A 17,482-nucleotide genomic window follows, 5' to 3' on the forward strand; every position below is an offset into this window, starting at 1 on the left:
TCAAGACAAGCACCGCTGAACAGGGCACCGCCGTGTCAAGAACCGCTGAACAGGGCCCTTCAAGACAAGCACCGCTGAACAGGGCACCGCCGTGTCAAGAACCGCTCCGCTGGGCCCTTCATCTCAAGCACTGCTCCGCTGGGCCCTTCATCTCAAGCACCGCTCCGCTGGGCCCTTCATCTTAAGCACCGCTCCGCTGGGCACCGCCGTCTCAAGCACCGCTCCGCTGGGCACCGCATCTCAAGCACCGCTCCGCTGGGCCCTTCATCTCAAGCACCGTTCCGCTGGGCCCTTCATCTCAAGCACCACTCCGCTGGGCCCTTCATCTCAAGCACCGCTCCGCTGGGCACCGCATCTCAAGCACCGCTCCGCTGGGCCCTTCATCTCAAGCACCGCTCCGCAGGGCCCTTCATCTCAGGCACCGCTCCGCTGGGCACCGCCGTCTCAAGCACCGCTCCTCTGGGCCCTTCATCTCAAGCACCGCTGGCCTATTGGCAGAAGGGGCAGGGCCGGATCTGTGTCGGGCAGGGCTGCACGAAGCACTCTGGGCACCATGCCTCCTCCAGAACCAGTGGAGTCTGTAATCCACTTGATAGACTGTGGCTTTGCACTCCCCAGGATGGTACAGTGGGCAATCCACCCACTGTAGAGACTTGTTAGACTGTGGCTTTGCACTCCCCAGGATGGTACAGTGGGCAATCCACCCACTGTAGAGACTTGTGAGACTGTGGCTTTGCACTCCCCAGGATGGTACAGTGGGCAATCCACCCACTGTAGAGACTTGTGAGACTGTGGCTTTGCACTCCCCAGGATGGCACAGTGGGCAACCCACCCACTGTAGAGACTTGTGAGACTGTGGCTTTGCACTCCCCAGGATGGGACAGTGGGCAATCCACCCACTGTAGAGACTTGTGAGACTGTGGCTTTGCACTCCCCAGGATGGTACATTGGGCAATCCACCCACTGTAGAGACTTGTGAGACTGTGGCTTTGCACTCCCCAGGATGGAACAGTAGCCATGGAGGCCCCTCGTGGATCTGGCGTCGTGGACTCATCTGGCTGAGGTGCCCCCCCTTCCCCTCCTCCTGAGGTGCCTGTAGTTTTGCTATCTGATGCCCCTGCAGTGTTCTCTCCAATGGATTCGGGTCTCCTGTGTGGGCTTTGTCCATGTGTTTCGGCCCATTGGCCCACGTACAATGGCTGATACCCAATTTGGACAAGACAATTTACATATGTATATATAGTTATAGTTGTTTGTTATATTTTTTTACTTAGCCGTACAATATACTTCAATTTTCATGATCATTTTATTTTGTCTTTGCATTCTTCCGGGGGGTTTGGGGGTGTCACTCTGAGTTGTTGCTCTGCATTGATGTGTATGTAGTTGTGGGTGAAGGTGAGGGTGGGTGTGTCACGTATGTGTGTTCCCGTAATCTTTTCTCCTCCCCCCTCCCCTGTGTCGTAGGTGCAGTACTCACCGTTGTCTCCTGCGGCGGCGTTCGTGCTCCTGGTAGAGGGGCAGGTAGACAATAGCTGGTAGGATGTGTAATTCGGGTTCCATGCTGTCCAGATTCCTCGTGGAGTGTGTAGAGGTGAGCGTTTTCCGTTCGTACTGTCTGTTTCCGCCGAGTTTTTATCGGCGGGGCTCCCGCCCCAGAAAAGGTGGCGGATTGGTTGGTTGTGATAGGGTGGGCGGTACATTGTCTCCCGCCTGCCTGTTGGCGGTGACCGCCGCGCTGTTTGTTTGTCCCGCCGTGGCGGTCGGAGTGTTAAAGTGGCGGTCTCGGTTGGCGGTTCCCGCCAGGGTCAGAATTCCATTTTTTTATCCGCCTGCCTGTTGGCAGCTTGGCCGCCGCTTTAACACCGACCGCCAGGGTTGGAATGACCTCCTTTATGTCACTTTTCAGTGATATCTCTACAATTTCATATTGCATCTTTTATCGTTTTGGCCTGCAAATAACCAGATAAATATTATGTATTTTTCTAAACACTGTGTGGTGTATTTTTGTGGTGCTATATTGTGTTATTGTATGATGTATTGCACAAATGCTTTACACATTGCCTTCTAAGCTTAGCTTGACTGCTCAGTGCCAAGCTACCAGAGGGTGGGCACAGGATAATTTGGATTGTGTGTGACTTACCCTGACTAGAGTGAGGGTTCTTGCTTGGACAGAGGGTAACCTGACTGCCAAGCAAAAAAACAATTTCTAACAGAAGTGAATCAAGTGACAATGATGTAATAAGGAGAATCCAATGGAATCCAAAAAGTGTAGAACAAGTTACATCAGCGGTAATTCCACCTGGGGCTTTTTCAAGGCTGGAAGCAAATTCAAAATGAGTACAGTAAGGTCACTTGTAACCCGTAGGCTCTGGTTAAATCAAAAAGTTTGAATCTCAGCATGCAAGAGGACATGCAAGTTTGTGACCATTCTGTTAAGCTCCAGACATGTAATTTGGTAAGATCAGCTTTATTAAATACCACCAACCCACAGCAGATGCAAACACTTCCAACCCTCACCAACTGTCAAGACTCTCACCTCCCCAGTGACCTCACCTGGAACCTAGATGACATGTAAGTTCCAGGCTATGCCCAACATTCCTAGATAACCACAACACATCCCCTTTACATACATTGAAAATATTTCACAGAAACAGAGAAGGAAGAACATTTAAAGAATAAACAGGATAAATAAATAATAACATAATGTAACTGTGTGGTGACGACCAACAGTACCCGCAATGCACAAAGGCATATAATATCGTAAGTTACAAATTATCAAGGAACATAATCACTCAACCACAATGATCTTGAGCGAAGTCTGGAAGGAGCCTTGATGCATGGTGTTGCCTTAGACCCGCTCAAGTAAGGATCTTCTCTTAGATCAGGGCTTAAGTCAGGGGAATCTACCACCCGGTTATTCCATTTCACTATTCTAGACATGCTCCACACGTCTCCATTATTAAGTACAACCACATTCTTCCTAACTTCCTTAATGCAGAAAGGACCTTTGAATCTTGACTTGCCCTTGGTTCTAAACCCAGGATCCTTCAGCAACACCATGTCACCAACCTTCCATTTGACACTAGAAACACCATGTTTGTAATCATACCGCAATTTGTACTTACATTGGTAACCCCTTCTACGATCAGACGCTCTACTAAGTTTCTCTTGATCAAGATCCCCTAGATCAAACTTATTCCTAAACCAAGCAGGAGACATTTTGGTACATCCCGATCTACCTCTCATATATTCAAAAGGGGCGATACCAGTGATACTATTGGGAGTATTACAATATGCCCACCACTGGTCTCTCAGAAGATCCGCCAGGGGAGCTCTGGTTTCGATTGCTTCTTGGACACAGGATTTTACCATCCTGTTCATACGTTCAGCAAGACCATTGGCCTGAGGTAAATACAATGCGGTTTTCAGGTGCACAACGGCTAAGGAATCCAAAAACAACTTCATTTCCTGAGAAGTTAACTGTACACCGTTATCTGTGATTAAATGACTAGGTACACCCTCCCGAGAGAATTCTTCCTTTAAAAACTCAATCACAGTTCTAGTGTCCACAGAATTCACACATTTAGTTACCACCCACTTCGAGGTGTAATCCACTATGAGCATGACATAATGCTCATTTGCAGGTAGGAGATGGAAAGGACCCATAAAGTCAAGTCCTAATTTCACCCATGGTTTCTCTGGAACTGCAACTGGGGAAAGTGGAGATTTCACTACAACTTTGTTTTTATCATTGCGTGCACAGGTCAAACAATCCTTCACCACTGCTTCTACATCCCGATCTAAACCTGGCCACCAGTATACTGTTCTTAACCTTGATTTAGTCATATTCCTGCCTAAATGACCCTCATGAGCCAAATTGATAATTTTACTCCTCAGACTAGAAGGAGGTATGGATTTAGTACCACGGAATAATTCACCACCACTTTGAGACAGTTCATCTCTAACATTCCAGTACCCCTTTAAAGAATCGGAAACGTCCTTATATTCTGGCCAACCTTTCACTACGAGCTCTGCAAGATCATGTCTGTCTGAATCCTGAATAGATGCAGTCTTCCAATCATCTTCACTTACGGCCAACTCCCTCACCCAGTTGACTTCTATCTCATTTTCAGACTCATCATCACCACTAACCGATGTTCGGGACAGGAAATCTGCCACAATATTCTTTGGCCCAGGCACATATTCAACAGTGAAATTATATTCCATTAATCCTTCAACCCACCTTTTTATCCTGGGCGTCAATTCTTCCCCTTTCTTAGAAGAAAATATTTGAACAAGGGGCCTGTGGTCTGTTCTCACTACAAAAGGTAAACCCCACAAATAAAATCTGAAGTGCTTAACTGCCCACATGCACGCAAGTGCTTCTCTTTCTATAACGGAATACTGTTGTTCAGCTCCTTTGAGGGATCGGGACGCAAAGGCAATTACTTTCTCCTCCTGGTTAACCCTTTGGATCAATACCGCTCCCAGTCCCTTAATACTGGCATCTGTGTACAAGAAGGTTTTGGCATGTATATCGAAATGTCCTAAAGTGGGCATCTTCCCAATACAATCTTTCACATAAGTGAAGGCAGCTGTACACTCATCTGTCCAAACAAATTCACACCCTTTCTTTAGGAGAGATCTCAGGGGTTGGGTCACACTCGAAAAATTGGCAATAAACTTAGAATAATACTCTGCTAGACCTAGAAAGGATCTTACCCCATCTTTATCACCGGGTTGAGGTGCCCTGACAATGGAATCAACCAATTCTAACTTGGGCTTGATTCCCTCACTAGATATAGTATGGCCCAAGTAAGTTACCGAAAAGACTCTAAACTTGCACTTCTCCCTCTTCACAGTCAGACCAGAACGGGCCAGCTTACTCAACACCTCTCTAAGAACTTTGTTGTGTTCTTCCACAGTACTGCCATGAACTAAGATATCATCTTGGAAAAATAAGACTCCAGAGACTTTCCCTAAAATCTTCTTCATGATTCGTTGGAAACATGCAGCCGCAGAGGCCAATCCAAAGGGCATCCTTAAAAATTGGTAGGCTCCCACTGGCGTCACAAATGATGTGAGATGTCTAGAATCGGGATGCAAAAGAATTTGGTGATAGGCTGAGGATAGATCTAACACACTAAACACCTTCGAACCACCCAAACCCGACAATTCTTCAGAAATGTTGGGTAAGGGTTGGCGATCTACCCATATATGCCTGTTGAGGTCTCTAAGGTCCACACACATACGGATCTGCCTCCCCTTGTCTTTAGGTGCCAGAACAACGGGAGCCAACCACTCAGACGATTCTATCTCTTCAATTACACCAGCGCACAGAAGCTTATTCAACTCTGCTCTGAGTGGTTCTAACATCAACTTAGGGACTCTTCTCACCTTATGCACAGAAGGAACAGCACCTTTCTTCAGGATAATTTTGTGTTCGAAATTAGTTAAACATCCCAATTTGTCATTAAATACTTGAGGGAACTCCTTAAGGATCTCAAGATTATCATCTTCGTCTTCCACCACCATAACTTGACACTTAGAGTTGGGGTCTAACTTAATTCCCATGTCACGCTGGTGACGCCAACCTAGCAGGTTATTTCCAAGCCTCGCTACATAAACTTTCCCCACAGTGGTTTTGTTCTGAAATTGAATCTTCATGACCTTATACCCAATTACTTCAATCTTAGTGCCACCATAACTAACAGGATTGATATCAGGCTTAATTAAAGAATGAAAATCCTCCCCAAATATCGCTCGCCATTTCTTGTCCCCCACCATAGTGTAAGGCGATCCTGAGTCTGCTAAAACTGTAACTATTCTGCCATCAAGCTCAATAGCACACTCAGGCATGACAACTGGCCCAGTATCGACAACTTCACCATTGTTCTCAATATGGTTGATATCAGGTTCAATATACAAAATCATCTTGCTAATATTATCAGTTATAGAATCTATGCCACATTTGTCACTATTGCAGACCCTAGCATAGTGGCCTTTTTTTCCACATTTTCTACATAGAGAGTTTCGTGCAAAACAATTTGAGCTGTTCGCTGTGTGACCAGAGTTGCCACAGCGATAACAACGCTGATGTTTGGCTTCTCTCCTCTTCTCCAGAGTGGGTACAGGTGCTTTGCTGTCGTTGCTGACCTTCGAAACCTCTTCACGAATCTGAGGTGCCTGTACCATGCATAACTTGTCTTCTTCATGGTCATTCATCTCCTTGATCCAATTGCTGGTACTTTCCATTCCTTCCACAATTGCAATAGCTTCTTTCAAATCTGGGTTCTTCATTAACAACTTTTCTTGAACCCTCTTATTGTTTGTACAGCGGACTAATTGATCACGAATGAGAGAATCCGTGATATCACCAAAGTCACATGTGCGTGCTAACGTGCGTAAAGCAGCTACAAACTTTCCTACACTCTCTGATTTGCCTTGGAATCTTGCAAAAAATTTGTGTCTTTCCAAAACCACATTGAGCTTTGATTCAAAATTTGCAGCTAAAATTGCTACTGACATTTCATAAATATCCCTGGGTTCCCCCTCCGCCCCTCCTACTGGAAGAGTTTCAAGACTATCATAAATGTTCCTGCCCTCAATTCCCAAATTATGCAATAGAACAGCCTGTTTCCTAGCTGGAGAGAATTTCTCCCCCCCAATTGCTACAAGGTAGGAGTCAAAAAGGTTCTTCCAACGTTTCCAAGGAAGAATAGAGTCCCCTTTGTCTGATAAAAAGGGGGGCGGTTGAGACATCGTGGGAGAAGCTATAATGAGTTTGGAATTTAAGTCTTAGAACAGGTGAACAGGTGAAGGTACAGGCAATACAAGTAAATGGACACCAGCAGAGGTAAAGGTGCGCATTTAAATGTATTCACCGCAATCTGAAAAGCTTAAGATAAAACAGCAACCCTGTATTCAAATGTAGTAATGGCCACAAGGCAAAATAAAACAAACGTCTTACAGTTTGAAGTATTTAGACTTCACATTGAACACTCCGTAATTGAGTCATACGTGTATAGAACAAAAGTACAGTGAGCAGTCTAGTGTTCAGCCGAAATGAGCGAAACAAGCGAAACTTCACACCGAAATCCCGTAATTGACCATAACCGGCGTGGAAACACCATGCAAATTGCGGTCTAGTGTTCTGTACTCACACGCGCGTCATACTTCCAGAGCAAGGAGACGCGTTGCTATGGTTGCGCGTGCCGCTCCTCGCGAACAGGAAGAATTGTTGAAAGACGCACTCTCGCGCACAGTGAAAACTCCCCGCGTGCGGAGAGAAACCGTTGAAAGGCTCGCGCTGAGAGGTAACAGGGAGCCGAAAATAGGTGGAAAAAGGAAAAAATAAATAAATAAATAACAACGATGACTTTGGAGATAGCGCAGCGCGTCTCCCGCTGCGTTGGAGGTTCCAATTTTCCAACACCTCACCGCACAAGGCTCCAACGCGTCAATCACCACCAGGAAGCCGCCCAATTACATCTGCTGCAAGTGTAAGAGGAGCAGGGTCAGTGCTGCCAGGATTTTACTGTCTTCAGGATCAGGATCTCCAAGCCAGGCACCCTCGATCAGCCGATCTCGAACAGAGCAGAAAAACAGATGCCAACAGGAAGAAGATGCGTGGGTTCCGAGTTGGTGGTGACTCTTCGTCGCCAGTGTTAAGCTCCAGACATGTAATTTGGTAAGATGAGCTTTATTAAATACCACCAACCCACAGCAGATGCAAACACTTCCAACCCTCACCAACTGTCAAGACTCTCACCTCCCCAGTGACCTCACCTGGAACCTAGATGACATGTGAGTTCCAGGCTATGCCCAACATTCCTAGATAACCACAACACATTCCAAGATACCTGTGTACTCAAGCTCAAATGAAAGAGAGAACCGAAAGAACAGAAAATTTCAGATTTTATGGTGATAGAAACAAAGATTAAAGAGTCCCATTACCCTAATGTGAAAAGAGGAGGATTCAAATTATTTTTTAGGATGTGCGAAAAAAATAGCAGATCCCAAACCCATTCGTTCTTTTAGTCCAACTATTAAAGCGTAGTCAAAATGACCATTTGTGTGAAGAAAACAATTCTCGAGTCCAAATGATTGTTAGTAGGTGACAGGTGTTAAAAAAGTTTCAATAGTTGTTATGTTTAGTGGATTCTGCGTAAAACTTAATTTAAGTGAGCAATTCATAGGAACCACCAGGAAACAACATAGATTCATACCAATGAAGTATTCATGGTCATATATCACTTCATCATAAACATTGGTCTGAGTTAAAGAGAAGAGCAATTCAACTGGTTAGGAGAGCTTTAGCTATCTTACAGAGAACTTTAGAAACATTTCTTCGATTGGCAATGTGCAAAGTCCAGTATGAAATAACCATATAGTTAGAGGGAAAGAAAGTCAAAAAATGATCACCGTTTTAAAACGAGTCTGTATAGAAATATGTAGTGGAAAGTTGTTAAATTATGGTTATCCTATTTCTCAAAGGACAAGAGGCTTTATTTAAACAAATTATAAAATATTCCCAATGATCAACATATTGAAAAAGGTGAGACCAAGTGATGTAGAAATTGCAAGCAGTTTCAGAAATGAGCTTAGAACCTACGAAGTAAAGGAATCTTAGATCATGAGGTTGCAAACGACCCTTTCTGAAAATTATTCGTATTTCAATTTACGGGCAGACAGTTTTCCAAAGAAAAATAATATAGGTTAAACAAGGAATACCAGGCATGAATAATTTCTAATGGTGAATGGCAGAAAAACACTGAGTGCGCTTCTCATACAAGCGCCATCTTGGGACAGTATTCCCCCGCGCGTGGGTACTTAACATAAGGGCTTGGTGTTCCTCTGCACATGCGCAATTGCCAGGGGCCTAGCGGCGACTGGTATAGTCTGTTCTCGATGCTCTGATTTGTGATCATGATGTTAAGAAAGAGAGAAAAGGAGTCGCCATATATGAGAGGGTTCGGGGGCCCGTTATACATTAAAGAACTATACAAGATGTTCACATTAGCATGGCAAACGTCCCTGAAATGAATATATCAACAAAATTAAATTTGTTAACAAAAGTCCTATAACAAAATTATGGTCACTAGTGAGCATAATCAACCCATTGTATATAGTACATTCATATTAATATAATCAAAGCAACGTAGCGAACGTCCCTGAGATGATTTGACAACAGATTAATCAAATGAGCCTAAATCCAATTAGAGGAAAGAAAAAGTGGAATGAAGCCTAAATACATAGTGCCAAATCCTATAAAAGAGGGAAGATTAGAGACAATAGTTAGAAAGGAATAGTAGGAAAAGAAAAGAGGGGAGAAAGGGTTAAGATTATCATGAGAAAATACAGTAAGATCCAGAATATACTAGGGAAGGAAAAAGGAATTACATTGCGGTTAAACAAGTACAAGTTGACAATGCAAGAACATTTAAGTATTATTTTACATAAATAGAAAAGGAAGATGGATCAGGGAATCAAAGGACATCTATGATGGTTAAAGCCAATAATGCCATTCCGGATCCTTGTTGAGACTTCTTCGCACAGTGTCATAGAATTATGACCCGGCTTTCGTACTGACGTAGTAGGAGTTGTAGGTTACCCCCTCTGCGGTGGGGTTTCAGTTGTTTAAGACCACTAAAAGAGAAATAGCGGTCATTGGATGATATTCCAAGTAATGTTCCACCAGTGGTTGTTTAGTATCATTTTTCTGTATAATGCGAAAGTGTTCCTGAATCCTGATCTTCAATGCTCTGATCGTGCTGCCAATATAAGCTTTTTTGCAGGGACAGAAAATGATGTAGACAATATTATTACTTTCACAGTTCATAAACTCTGTAATCTTGAAAGTTAGATCATTAATCAAAAGAGCTTTGGATTTTGAGAGGCCAAATCTGCAGATGGAACATTTCGTGCAGCAGTAGAAGCCAGTGGGTTTTGGTAATATACTTGGTGTTGGAGGTATGTTTTGATAGAATGAGGAGCAAATTTTATCAATTGTTGATCTAGAATATTGATAAGTGATATCTATATTCCATTGATTCGGTGTTAGTGATTCCAAAAAGTGTTGAAGCACTGATTCTTGTCCTTGCCATATTAGCAAGATGTCATCAATATAGCGGCCCCAGTAGATTATCTGCTGAGAAAAGGTTTCAAACTTCTCATTCCAGAGCCAAAATATTTCTACGATTCCCATAAAAATACAGGCATAGGGTGGAGCAATTCTTCCATTAATCAACATCTCTCACCATATCCCCAAATGGGCTTTAGAAGGGCTTCCAACCTCAAAGATAAAGGGGGTCATTCTGACCCCCGCCGGCGGCGGAAGCTGCCGGCCTGGCGGGAACCGCCAGAAGACCGTACCGCGGTCAAAAGACCGCGGCGGTCATTCTGACTTTCCCACTGGGCTGGCGGGCGACCGCCAAAAGGCCGCCCGCCCGCCCAGCGGGAAAGCACCAGCAACGAGGATGCTGGCTCCGAATGGAGCCGGCGGAGTTGCTGGTGTGCGACGGGTGCAGTTGCACCCGTCGCGATTTTCAGTGTCTGCCAAGCAGACACTGAAAATCTCAATGGGGCCCTGTTAGGGGGCCCCTGCAGTGCCCATGCCAGTGGCATGGGCACTGCAGGGGCCCCCAGGGGCCCCACGACACCCGTTCCCGCCATCCTGTTTCTGGCGGTGAAAACCGCCAGAAACAGGATGGCGGGAAGGGGGTCGGAATCCCCATGGCGGCGCTGCTTGCAGCGCCGCCGTGGAGGATTCCCTGGGGCAGCGGGAAACCGGCAGGAAACCGCCGGTTTCCCTTTTCTGACCGCGGCCTTACCGCCGCGGTTAGAATTGCCCCAGAAGCACCGCCAGCCTGTTGGCGGTGCTTCCGCGGCACTCTGCCCTGGCGGTTTTCAACCGCCAGGGTCAGAATGACCGCCAAAATTTGCTCCTCATTCTTTCAAAACATACCTCCAACACCAAGTATATTACCAAAACCCACTGGCTTCTACTGCTGCACGAAATGTTCAATCCGCAAATTTGGCCTCTCAAAATCCAAAGCTGTTTTGATTAATGATCTAACTTTCATGATTACAGACTTTATGAACTGTGAAAGTAATAATATTGTCTACATCATTTGCTGTCCCTGCAAAAGAGCTTATATTGGCAGCACGATCAGAGCATTGAAGATCAGGATTCAGGAACACTTTCGCAATATACAGAAAAATGATACTAAACAACCACTGGTGGAATATTACTTGGAATATCATCCCAATGACCGCTATTTCTCTTTTCGTGTAATCCCCTTCTTGTTTAACCTATATTATTTTTCTTTGGACAACTGTCTGCCTGTAAATTGAAATACGAATAATTTTCAGAAAGGGTCGTTTGCAACCTCATGATCTAAGATTCCTTTACTTCGTAGGTTCTAAGCTCATTTCTGAAACTGCTTGCAATTTCTACATCACTTGGTCTCACCTTTTTCAATATGTTGATCATTGGGAATATTTTATAATTTGTTTAAATAAAGCCTCTTGTCCTTTGAGAAATAGGATAACCATAATTTAACAACTTTCCACTACATATTTCTATACAGACTCGTTTTAAAACGGTGATCATTTTTTGACTTTCTTTCCCTCTAACTATATGGTTATTTCATACTGGACTTTGCACATTGCCAATCGAAGAAATGTTTCTAAAGTTCTCTGTAAGATAGCTAAAGCTCTCCTAACCAGTTGAATTGCTCTTCTCTTTAACTCAGACCAATGTTTATGATGAAGTGATATATGACCATGAATACTTCATTGGTATGAATCTATGTTGTTTCCTGGTGGTTCCTATGAATTGCTCACTTAAATTAAGTTTTACGCAGAATCCACTAAACATAGCAACTATTGAAACTTTTTTAACACCTGTCACCTACTAACAATCATTTGGACTCGAGAATTGTTTTCTTCACACGAATGTTCATTTTGACTACGCTTTAATAGTTGGACTAAAAGAACGAATGGGTTTGGATCTGCTATTTTTCTCGCACGTCCCAAAAATAATTTGAATACTCCTCTTTTCACATTAGGGTAATGGGACTCTTTTAATCTTTGTTTCTATCACCATAAAATCTGAAATTTTCTGTTCTTTCGGTTCTCTCTTTCCTTTGAGCTTGAGTACACAGGTATCTTGGAATGGTCACAAACTTGCATGTTCTCTTCCATGCTGAGATTCAAACTTTTTGATTTAACCAGAGCCTACGGCTTACAAGTGACCTTACTGTACTCATTTTGAATTTGCTTCCAGCCTTGAAAAAGCCCCAGGTGCATATACCGTAAGGGGCGAAATACGTGTCGGCTGATGTAACTTGTTCTACACTTTTTGGATTCCATTGGATTCTCCTTATTACATCCTTGTCACTTGATTCACTTCTAATACTTTGTGAAGTTCAAAATAAAGACATTTTTGACACAACTGATGAATGTGGGTTCTCATCTCTTCACCGTTGTTGGATTATTTTACGAAAGGGGCTATGGTCCATACCCCTTAAACTTTGAGTTGCCACTGAATTACTTCGTTTAACTGGGCATTATAGGAAGGGATCTTCTTGGACCATCAAAATCCCATGATAATGTAGCAATTACACTACAACATGCTACAGGTGGGTGTACACAGATTCCACTACCAATGTTACTGGTAAACTGCAAACATGGGAGAGATGTATGAAGGTCACATATCCTCTTGGTGTGTGCAATATATCACAAACATAAGAAGCCATTTAAGTGCTAATTGCCAGTTTCTCTGTGTAAAGCAAACGTGCCAATTGTTGGCACATCATGTCAAAATAAACACACATGCATTCTGCAGTCACAAAAACAGAAACGTATACAATTTTGGCATAAGTGTCCAGTAAAAGAAATGTATGCTTGCACCAAAATTTATGTGACCATCACAAATGTACAACACTAATGTATGTTTTGAAACAAATTCTTAGTTATAGAAACTGTGCTTCTCACTGTCACAAACGAGAGTAAGTGCATGGCACACACATTAGCAGAAAGAACATCATCAGCAAACATGTAGTAACAATCAAAACATAAGACCAGGACAATGGTATTTTCCAAATAAAAAATATTTATATAAATGAGACACCTCTCTCATAAATAAAATCAAGAAAATAACAAATACGCATACACAGGCCATTGCTTTGGTGTTTGCCCACAATTTTCTTCCTAATGTCACTCCCAAACAAACCTTCTCTGTGAGGGGTATCTATGGGGCAGAGAGCAGGCACTACAATGATTTTAGTGTGTGTGGGGCACTTGGGTTTAAAAGGGGTGGCTTGGGTTTGGGAGGGGTATGTGGGGATTTGGAAGGAGTATGAAGATGTTTGGGTGGAGTGGTCTGGGATGAGGAAGGGATCAGGGACAGGGCAAATATGTGATTTTTTGGAAAAGAGGTCAGATGTTCGGAAGGGAGTTGGAGTTGGGAGATATAGGGAGTTGCTGTGTCTGTTGTGTGTGTGTTTTGAAGGTATGGGTGCTTGAGGGTCTGGTGTATGTGCTGTATCTTTAGAGTTGTGTCTCTTGCTATTTGTCTGTTCTGTGAGTAAATGTGGGCATTTGGGTCCAGTATGTGTATGTGTGGTTCTGTGTGCAGTGAATATGGTATGTGTTGGTGGGGTGTCTGTGGGTGTGCTGGTACATGCGTGTGTGGTGGTGAGTGCTCTGATTAGGGGGGTGCTTGTAGTATGTGTGGTTGTTGGTGTAGTAGTGGTTGTAGTGTCTGTGGTTGTGCTGGTGGTGAGGGTTTGTGTTTTGTCATGGTGGGCTGAAGCCTGTGCGTATGCTTGTGATAGTGTGTCTGGTGTCTGCATATGTGTGTCTGTGTTTTCTGCTGTGTCAGTGTTGGGATGTGCTCATTGTGGTTGTTCTTGTGGGTGTATGAAAATGGTTGCGTGTGCTTTGAATAGGGTTGGGTTGAGGGATTTGGGAAGGGGAAGGATAGGAATTGCAGGCACAAGGTTGGTATGGGTGGGAGGCTGCGGCTAATGAGGAGGCCAAACCCTGGAATGACCACTGTAGGCCAGCAGTACACCATGAATGCCTTCCAGTCCCTGGATGGCATTCAGAAGTGCGGTCTGGATTACAGCAATCATCTGTAAAAGGTCTACAGCCTTCTGATTGAGTGCAACCTGGAACACTGGGGCAGGGGCAGAGATGCCTGCAGCACAAGTGATGCCCCCCCCCTTTCAGGAGGGCAGCTACGGCCAACTAGGGGGAGGCAGGAGTGAGGGTGGAGATTGGAATGGGGGGGTCGGACGAATACACAGGTGTCACAGATGTTCCAGGGTCTGCTCCTACTAGGAACTGGTCTTCATTGGAAGTCTCCGAGATAAATGCTTAATCACTCGTGACCTCCTGGCCATTCCCCTCACCCACCGTGCCACTGGGTCCCTCAGTGTTGTAGGTGTCCACACCTGATCCCCAGTGCCCACCTTCACTTTGCCCAGTTGATGCTGAAAGCACAGATGCAACAGTTTTAGGGTATCTGTGAGAATACAATTGAACATAAAAGTACATCACAAAACATTGTCATTAAGTTCAGTAATCCTCCATCCCAGCTTCCACATCATGTATGTCTTTGTCAACTATACACTTGTATTCTACTCCATGACAAAGGTTTCCAACAACATGAGTAAACACATGGATACACTTCTGAAGCACTGCTCTACAGAACTATAATGGATTCACTTCTTCCAAATGGTGTGGTGTTGGGATGGAAATTGACTGCTCAAGATGGGACAGCAACATCTACGTGATATAATATTTCATATGTCAAGGTCCCTTTCAGTATCACATAGCACTCCATCATCAATTTCTCCTCTAGGCAGAACTAAGGACTCAAAAATATAGTCTGCGGGATGTACAACCCTCTCATCAATGTCAAATGCACTAGTTTTTAAAATGTATACACATACTGAAGTAAAGGACGTTGAAACAACATAACATTGCACTATTGTTTTTCAGATCCAAAAGCAAAGCATCATGGTAGTTGTAGTCATTTGTTGACACCTTAGACAATACGTGTTTGAAAGGTAAGTTACTCATATCACTTTCAATCACTGTTTGGAGATGAACACACTTTTGCATCATATACCCACATATGGGTATGATGTGACTATGAGAAAATAATACTTAGAAACACTATACTTTCCTGTGAAAATGGATGTAGGTTTGGATCTGTTTTTGGAAGAACAGCAACATACATGGATAGAAAGCAAGGCACAGAGCCACTGCAAGGGATGATTCATGGGGAACTGCACACAATCCTACTACACATATTGCACATTATTGAAAGGAGAGCTACAATCATGCTGCTAGTAATTGGTATGACACAATATATTTTGTGGAGTCAAATTTAGCTATATATGCTTTGGTAAGGGTGTTACACATTCTAAATATCAAACTTAAGGGAAGGACTACATTTGTGATTGTTGAGACATTGCTAAGTGTAACTTATCAGTCTCCGTTCAACAAAGGATTTCTGTCAAGCCTTCCAGATGTAGGATCTGCAAGACCTTTTTCCTCCTATGGTGAGAGTTGTAATGGGGGATTGGATGAACCACCACCAGTCCTCTGGGCCTCCAGGTGATGCTTGGAGGCCAGTAAATGAACTTTCCCCAAAGGTCATTCCATCTCTTTCTAATCTCCTCCTGTGTGGACTGATTGTTAGCTACAGCATTCACTCTGTCAACTATTCCGGACCATAATTGCCTTGTCTGGGATATGGTAGAATTTTGGACTTGAGCTCCAAACAATTGTGGCTCTACTCATATGATTTCATTCACTATTAGAAATGGGGTCTCTAGTTGGCAGTGGTTTGCACCTGTCCAAGTAGGGACCCTCACTCTAGTCAGGATAAGGGAGATACCCGCTCAGATAACCCCTGCTCACTCCCTTGGTAGTTTGGCATTATCAGTCAGGCTTCTCTCAGAAGTAATGTGTAACACACAGTAATAAGTGGGAACACTACAAAAGGACACCACACCAGTTTTAGAAAAATAGCCAATATTTATGTGTGCAAAACAAGACCAAAATGAGAAAAATCCAACATACAGTGACTAAGATACATTGAACGAATTACTTAAAAAGACAGTTCCTTGAAGTCAATAGCTCCGTCTGGGGCTCTCATGGCATCGTGAACAAATCGAACAGTTCAGACCGGCCACGGCATCGCAAGACAGCTACGGTGTCGGGAAGACCGGCAAACAGTACTTTGGAAATGAAGGGCGTTGTGATCCTCGTGATGAGGTCCAGAGAGCGCCACCGCTGGCTTCGCAGTGACGGTTCCGGAGGTCGGTGTGGGATCGTCAGGGCATTGAAGTCACATGCGTTGCAGATCATACTCCGGTCTGATGAAGTCAAGAGCACTGGCATGGATGGCGTCGGGGTTGCAGTGCAAAGCGGGACGATGCAACATACGGTGCCCACAGGTGAAGGTGCAGGTATAGACTTGGTGACAGCATCCAGCAGTACCGGTGAGACCAGGGCTGCGGTGTGAAGCGGGGTGGTGTGACGTGCGGTTGTCACCAGGTCACAGTGCAGGCAGCGTTATCATTGCTGAAGTGCTGTAGTTGGTTGCCCAAGTCGGTGGTGCAGTGTGGGACTGGCTCTGTGAGGTGTCCGGGGGTCGAGGTGCAGACAGGATCACCTGGTGATGACACTGGAGTCGCTGGCGTCGGTGGACCAGGGATGCAGGATGGGACTGTGCTTTGTGTACCTCACAAGTGGTGTCCACAGGCCACAGTGCAAACAGCGGCGCCGGTGTCATCAGGAGCAGTGTCATCAGCTATGCCCAGGCTGCGGTGTGAGCAAGGCAATGCCGGAGTGCGGGCCCACAGGTCACGGTGCAAGCAGCACCTTGGTGGCGGCGTCACATGGCGGCGGCGGTCAGACCAGGGTTGCGGTGTGAAGTGGGGCAGTGTGGGCTCCATGGGCATCATCAGGTCATGGTGCAGGTCAGCAGCGTCGTTGGTGTTGTAGCAGTGGTTTTTCTTCTTGAACAGCACAGAACACACAGTTCCCGGTGCTTCAGGCAGATGAAACTGAAGTCTTTGGTATCCCTGAGACTTCCAACAAGAGGCAAGCTCTAATCCAAGCACCTGGAGAACTCCCAGAACCTTCTCAAGCAAGATACACAACTAAGTTCACCTTTTGCTCTCTTTTAAGGCAGAAGCAGCAACTGCAGGTCAACCCAGCAAAGCACACACAGCAAAGGGGAAGTACTCCACCTCTTCTCCTTGGCAGAGGTTCCTCTTGATCCAGAAAGATTCTAAATATCTGTGGTTTTGGGTCCACTACTTATACCCCTTTCTGCCTTTGAAGTAGGCATACTTCAAAGGAAAGTTCCTTTTTTTCACAAGATCCTACCATGCCCAGGCCTGGAATCAGACCCACTCCTGGGGGTCGGAGACTGCATTGTGTGAGGGCAGGCACA

Source organism: Pleurodeles waltl, chromosome 1_1 (assembly GCF_031143425.1).
Source record: "Pleurodeles waltl isolate 20211129_DDA chromosome 1_1, aPleWal1.hap1.20221129, whole genome shotgun sequence".
NCBI classification, from domain to species: Eukaryota; Metazoa; Chordata; class Amphibia; order Caudata; family Salamandridae; genus Pleurodeles; species Pleurodeles waltl.